Source organism: Lathyrus oleraceus, chromosome 5, assembly GCF_024323335.1.
Source record: "Lathyrus oleraceus cultivar Zhongwan6 chromosome 5, CAAS_Psat_ZW6_1.0, whole genome shotgun sequence".
Taxonomy (NCBI): Eukaryota; Viridiplantae; Streptophyta; class Magnoliopsida; order Fabales; family Fabaceae; genus Lathyrus; species Lathyrus oleraceus.
In genome coordinates this window covers 312,649,523-312,656,548 of record NC_066583.1, presented here as the reverse complement: position 1 = coordinate 312,656,548, position 7,026 = coordinate 312,649,523, and positions in this window count along the sequence as shown.

Sequence of the window (7,026 nt, the reverse complement as noted above, 5' to 3'; positions counted from 1 at the left end):
TTAATGAAATGTTGCGTTTCATTAAGTGAGGTGGCAGCGCGTGAATGGCTACATGGCGGAAAAACATAGAAACGGCATGCAAACACAGGCAAATGGATTGAAACGCGTTCTGGGAAAGAAATTCAAACAGCTTCATCGTGTTCTTCCTCATTCATCATGCTCATGAACAAAACCTCACAGAAATGGACAAATGATATATGGATCGAACCGTCTCACTTCATAGATCACTAATCTATCCTTAATTTCATCTAATTTTCACCACAGCAAAAGATTCAAAGCAAAGAAGTTTTGGCATGCAAACTAAAAATCAAGATATCTTGCTTAATATTCAATGAAATCGCACGATCTAACTTGCAGTGTGTTCTATGTTACAAGATCTACCAAAGCCATATGCTAATTGTGAGAATTGAAGCATTCGAGTTCTAACCTCTTTGATGGAGCAGATCTAGGTTCGCGCGTTTCAAGCCTCCAATTGCAAAAACAGATGATCTATGGTGTTGTAGAAGATGAATGCAAGCAATAATTCAGCTCAATCAATGCTCAGGATCAAAGAATTCTCAAACTGCCATATGAAGTTCAAGGTTTCAACAGTCAAGAATCTTCAAGATTTGCCACGATTCTTCTTCAACAGTTCTTCAATAGCATCTGCAGATGAGGATTAGCACAAAAGAAAGCAAGAAGAATGATGCAATTTGATGAAAAAGTGAGAAAAAGTTTGAACAAATTTGAGAGAATTTGGTGATTTTTCTGTTTGGATCTGAGATTGTGATTCCTCCCCCAATTTTCTGTTATGATTAGGACTATATAGTACCTGTTAATACACTTGGTAAACATGATTAGCAACAATTGGAATGGATTAGTGAAAATGCACATGTTATGCCATTTGGCAAAATTGCCCTTTTTCCAATTGAACCAATGGAACAGTAGAAAATCAGTTGAAGCAAGTCACAAAACCTGTTTTGAAGTGATTGGAAATGGTTTGGCATGAAAATTGTGAATGCTTTTCAAAATCACCTTTTTTCCCACCAAAATTTAAATGGTTCACTTGAAAAATGACCTTTTGATGTGATGATTTTTGATGAAATGTAATGATGGATTATGATAGTACATGTCAAATGGAGTTTGCTCAAAAAAGAATCACCCAAATTGGCCAAATGGTTTGAAAGTTATGCCTCCTTGAAATTCCAAAATTCTTGAAAATGATTTGATCATAACTTGCCAACCATAAATGAGAAATGAGTGTTCTTGGACTTTTTGGAAAGGTGAGAGCAAGATATTCAACTTTCATGTTGGACAAAATTTGATTTGAAGCTTTCTTGGACATGTAAAGTTGAGGAGAAGGACTTTCCATTTTGGGCAGTTTGAAATTACAGGTCATATGCTATTTTGGGAAACTTCTTGTCTGACCTCAAATTCTTCAATGATGATCTTTGAAATGTTATATGAGGCTTGTATGGACATGAATGAGACCTTTCCAACCATCTCACACCTTCAAATCCTTGATTAAATGCACAGTTGACCACAGTTGACTTTGCTAGGGTTTTGGTTGACTGAGCCCTGCTTTGATGAATTTCAAGCCTCTTTCTCTTGAGATCTTGATTCCAAATGATGTCACAACTCATATGAACTCTTAATGAATGATCATGGTGCCCAAATTCTGCAAGAATGACCACCATCCATTGCTCAATGAATGATTTGACTGTTTTGACCTAGTTTGCTTCATCTGCAAGTAACAAGGTTAGATGACAATATTTTTGTACTTTTGGTTAATAAACAAATGAAAAGCAATGATATACAAATGCAATACATGCTTGGTGATCAAGAATCACACTCACAAGATACCCACCCACTAGGAGGGAAGCAAAGGTGCACAATGATCCTTGAGGCAAATGAATGATATGATATGATATGATGCCATGAGGGATCTTAGGGCAAAAATTGGGGTCTTACAGATCCCTCCCGAGGAAACTTTAAATTCCTTATGAGAAGAGTTGGATTAAGCTTATTCACATCACCATAAAGGATGACAATAACCTACTTGTGGAAGCCCAACATTCATAATATTACCCTAAGAGGTGACAAGGATCTTCCCAAGGAAGTCCAACATACATAATATTTCCTTAAGAGGCATCAATAATCTTTTCCATGAAGTTCAACATACTAAATATTGCTTTAAGAGGAAACAAGGATCTTCACCATGAAGTCCAACATACAAAATATTTCCTTAAAAGGCGACAATGATCTTCGCCATGAAGTTCAACATACTAAATATTGCCTTAAGAGGCGACATGGATCTTCACCATGAAGTCTAATATAGGATATATTGGCTTAAGAGGCGGAAAAGATATTTGCCATAAAATCTAGCATACAAAATATTGCCTTGAGAGGCGATGAGGATCTTCGCCATTCAGTTTATCATATCAAATATTTCCTTAAGAGGCGACAATGATCTTACCCATGAAGTCCGACATACGAAATATTACCTTAAGAGGCGGCAACGATCTTCGCCATGAAGTCTAGCATACCAAATATTGCCTTAAAAGGCAACAATAATCTTCGCCATGAAGTCCAGCATACCAGTATTTCCTTAAAACGTGATAAAGATCTTCTCCTTGAAGTCCAACATATAAAATATTGCCTTAAGAGGCGGCAAAGATCTTCAAGTCTAACATACAAAATATTATGAAAATGTTCATGTTGCTCATAAACATTCAAGAAATTGATAACAGGTAAATAATCATGTCTCTCAATAAATTATAACAATCTAACTGTAATAATATTTAAGATGAATGGCATTCTAAGTTATGGGTAGGATTTGTCTGTCTAATTCTTGTAACTTTTACGCCACATGCGGAAGCTTTTGGAATATGCGATATGGTCCCTCCCAGTTGGGTTGTAGTTTTCCCTATTGTGCGGGCAGAACTACCTACTTCAAGACCATGTTTCCTTCTTCCCTTGGCTTGACTTTGGATTTGTACCTTCTAGAGGCTCTATGTTTAGCGAAGAATTCCTAGACATGGGCGACTTCTCTCAATTCGTTGACCAAATCCATTGTACACTCAAATCCTGCTTTGTTGATCTTTTGGTTAAACTAAGAACATCGCCATGAGGGCGTGTCAATCTTAACAGTTAGTGTGGAATATGCTCCGTACATCATGGCTAATGGGGTTTCCTTGTAGTAGAGTAAGGTATGGTGTGATATGACCAAGTATTTAACCTTAAAATCCTTGTCTTGATCCTACTCTCCAAAGGTGGTGTTCGGTGTGATATAGCATTTCACTTGCACATGTTCCCTAGAGAATCCAACTAGTGAGCTCTTGAAGGGTTTTAATTCCTCTGAGTTAAGTCAAAGTCTTTCAAATGCATCCCAATATAGAAGATCTACAGAACTTCCTTGGTTTACCATAAGTCTTTTGATCTCTCATTCATCATATCTAACAGTAATGACGATATGTTCATAACTGTAAGGGTGGAAGCAAACTGCATCCTTTTCAAAGAAGGTGATTGTGACTTCCGGCGTCTTAGGCTAGCCTTCGTCTTCAAAACTATATAGGCCTGACAAGTGTACCTTCTAGGGGCAAATCTAGTCTCCTCACCTCCAACGAATCCTCGCGCAATAGTATTGAGTGTGTGTCACGTGGCTTTATTGCCCTTAACTTGGGACACTTACTTCGCCATAATGAATCTGGGACTCCATGCATCATCTCGCTCGTGAGAGCTGGATTTGTCCGGTCCATAGGAGGAATTACCTTTGACATGCTTCTTGAGGCGTGCCTCCTGGATTAGCATCTCGATCGCTTTATTAAGTTGGAAACAGTCTCTAGTGTAATGTCTTGTGAATCTTTGGAACTTGCATTATCTACTAAGTTCAAGACCCATAACATCTGCCTTCGGAGTTGGAGGTGTATGAATATTATGCAGGAGAAGAACCTTGCGCCAGATCTATTCACGATGAATGTTTAGGGGGTGAAGCTCTGTGCAGTCATACCTACTCTTTTGAATGCAATATTGTCTTTGCTAGGACAGGTATAATTAATCTTCATATGACAGTGTGAACCTTCAGTGTTGGAAACATGCTCTTTGATGTCTTGCGTCTTTTTCTCTATGTTTCTCTCCTCACCTTTTATGTAACATTATGCTATAGTGACCACCTCTGCTAGAGAGAGTGCTAGCTTCTGGGTGAGATACACATTGAAGTGTCCCACCTTAAGTCCATTTTAGAAGGCCTCCACAAACATTTCTTGGTTTGGTGGGAGAACCATGATGGTGGCTTCATTGAAATGGGCGATAGTCTCTAAATGATTTTGAGGGACCTTATCTTATGTTGAACAAGCTAGTAGTAAACATTTTCCTTTCGCGGCTAGCGGTGAACTAGTGTACGAGTTTCCTCACCAGGTCTTGATAGTTGATGATGGAAGCTCGAGGCATACCCATATACCATTGTAAGGAGGCATCCTTGAAGGTACCAGACAATAATTTGCATTATAAGGAGTCAAGTGCTCTAATGATGGCTATCTGAGTGTTGATGGAGGTGACATGCTCATAGGGGTCAGTTCGCCCATCAAACTTGGCCAAGGAAGGAGGTTTGAATCCTTCAGGGGTAGGTATTTCCCATATTTCATCTGAGAGTGGTTGGGGATCCATCTGTTCCATCTCATTGGAGGGGGGGGGGAGGTGGTCTCTTGTTGTTGTTGTTGTTGTTGTTGTCAGATGTTGTCCTCAAGGGTTTGATTCTGAAGACATAGTTCGTCCATGATGACATGCATCTCCGGCAAGCCATCGATGTCACCTTGAAGGTACCAGATAATAATTTGCATTATAAGGAGTCAAGTGCTCGGATGATGGTTATCTGAGTGTTGATATAGGCGACATGCTCACAGGGGTTAGTTCGCCCATCAAACTTGGCCAAGGAAGGAGGCTTGAATCCTTCAAGGGTAGGTATTTCCCATATTTCATATGAGAGTGGTTGGGGATCCATTTTTTTCCATCTCCTTGGGGGGGGGGAGGCGGTATCTTGTTGTTGTTGTCGGATGTTAAGGATGTTGTCCTCAAGAGTTTGATTATGACGGCATAGTTCGTCCATGACGACATGCATCTCCGGCAGGCCATCAATGTCACCGCTACCGTAGGTACCGTCAGGCCTAGGTGATTGAGCTCTCCTATTAACCATGACTGAGAATGGCTAGTATATGAGTGAAGGGTAGCAGCGTGTACGGTAATTATAGTGAAAAAGGTGTGGCCCATGTTCGTTTTACCAGGGGCCCCACAGTGGACGATGTTGGTATATTAAAAAAGTACGGGTGTGTATGGTATCTCTACAGGGGTAGGGGTACTCATATGTCTTAGTAGGTTTATAATAGTTTAGGATACTAGGTACTTGCGCGTAGCATCGATAAGCCTTTTATGGTGATGTTAGAGTGTGAAATTCTGGCGTAGTCAAAATTCAGATGTTCTACTCCAAGTCATGCCATCTGATCCAACATTGTAACTAATACAGCAAGACAGTTGCACAAATTAAAACCCTGTACTAAAGCACGCTTTCACAGTTGTCACAACATCTGCTACTATATTACCCTAGAATGGAAGAACACCTAGTTCTGTCCTTCTGGTACAAAGACACAGCAGAGGTCAAACACCACACTTACTTCTGTTGTGTTTGCACAATTATCAGCATGATATATCAATATTGATTTGAACATCACCTGTTACTGTATTCCAGTTTGCTGGCCTAGTACTCGTGTTTCCTAAACTAAAGGTCAAGCAAGTTAACCTAATTTCCACATATTAGGGAGCTAACAAATAGGCTATTTGTTAGATTCATTAATTGTAGGTTAGTTGTTATTTTCCTGGATTTTAGCTCAGCTATTGGATTCTTAGAAAATAGCCTGAGAAAAATGCTGAAACAGAAAAACTAATTGTCCTACAATTTTGGCACAAACTGTCAGGTGTGAATGTCACAACATTCAGTTTGACATCCAGAACATATACCTCATGCTGATTCTGTTATGTTCCTGAAAAACAGACTGTGCTAACTTTGCTATACTGTAAAAGACTAACCAGTCTCTACTTCAGTATCAGCCTACACGAACAACTGTCAAGACATCCAGTTTGATAGTTTCACTATGATCCTTTGGTCAGGCCTGTTATCCTCTTGAAGACCAGACTTAACTAAATACTGAACTGAGATCAACATGCCTATTATTCAGTATGTGTTGTTAATGATGAATGTCAAAACATTCTGATTGACATTCAAACAGAAGGCTATGTATCAGGTCTGTTATTAACTTGATAAGCAGACTGAATTACAACCTGAGTTATGGCAGACAGGATTATAACATGCAGAAGGAAAACAAACAGAAAATTGTTTACCCAGTTCGGTCCAACATGACCTACATCTGGGGGCTACCAAGCCAGGAAGAAGATCCACTATCAGCAGTATTAATTCAGAGTTAAACTCCCCCGTTTACAACTCTTCACTTAATCCCTACCCAATGCAATCTATACCTAGGAACTCCTAGATAGAAACCTCCAGTTTCCATTCCTATCACTACAAATACAATGTAATGTTAAAACAACTTGAACTTGCTTCACAACTTCGTTCAAGACCATAACACTCTTGCCTACAGGCTTTGAGTGACAAATACTCTCAGCTTTGAACGCTGAGAAACACATGGTAACCTTCCCACAGGTTGGGAGGTTTACCTCACACACACCCCTAATTTTTCATTCTTAGAGAGTTACAAAAACTAGGTTACAGTTTGCTATTTATAACCTAATCACCCAACTGGATTTGGGCCTTCAGAAATCGCAGCAGACTTCTTCTTTGCTGTTACAAAGCCTGCAGAAAAATTCTGCTACAAACAAGGTCTTCAATCCTAAAATCTCTCCATATATATCTCCATATTTGGAGCCTATATATATTCTGATTGAGTCTTTAAGACCTCCACATGGAAGTTAGGATATTCACCAAATATCCTCACTAATCCCAGAATATATACTGAATTAATTCATTCAGTTTTCTACACA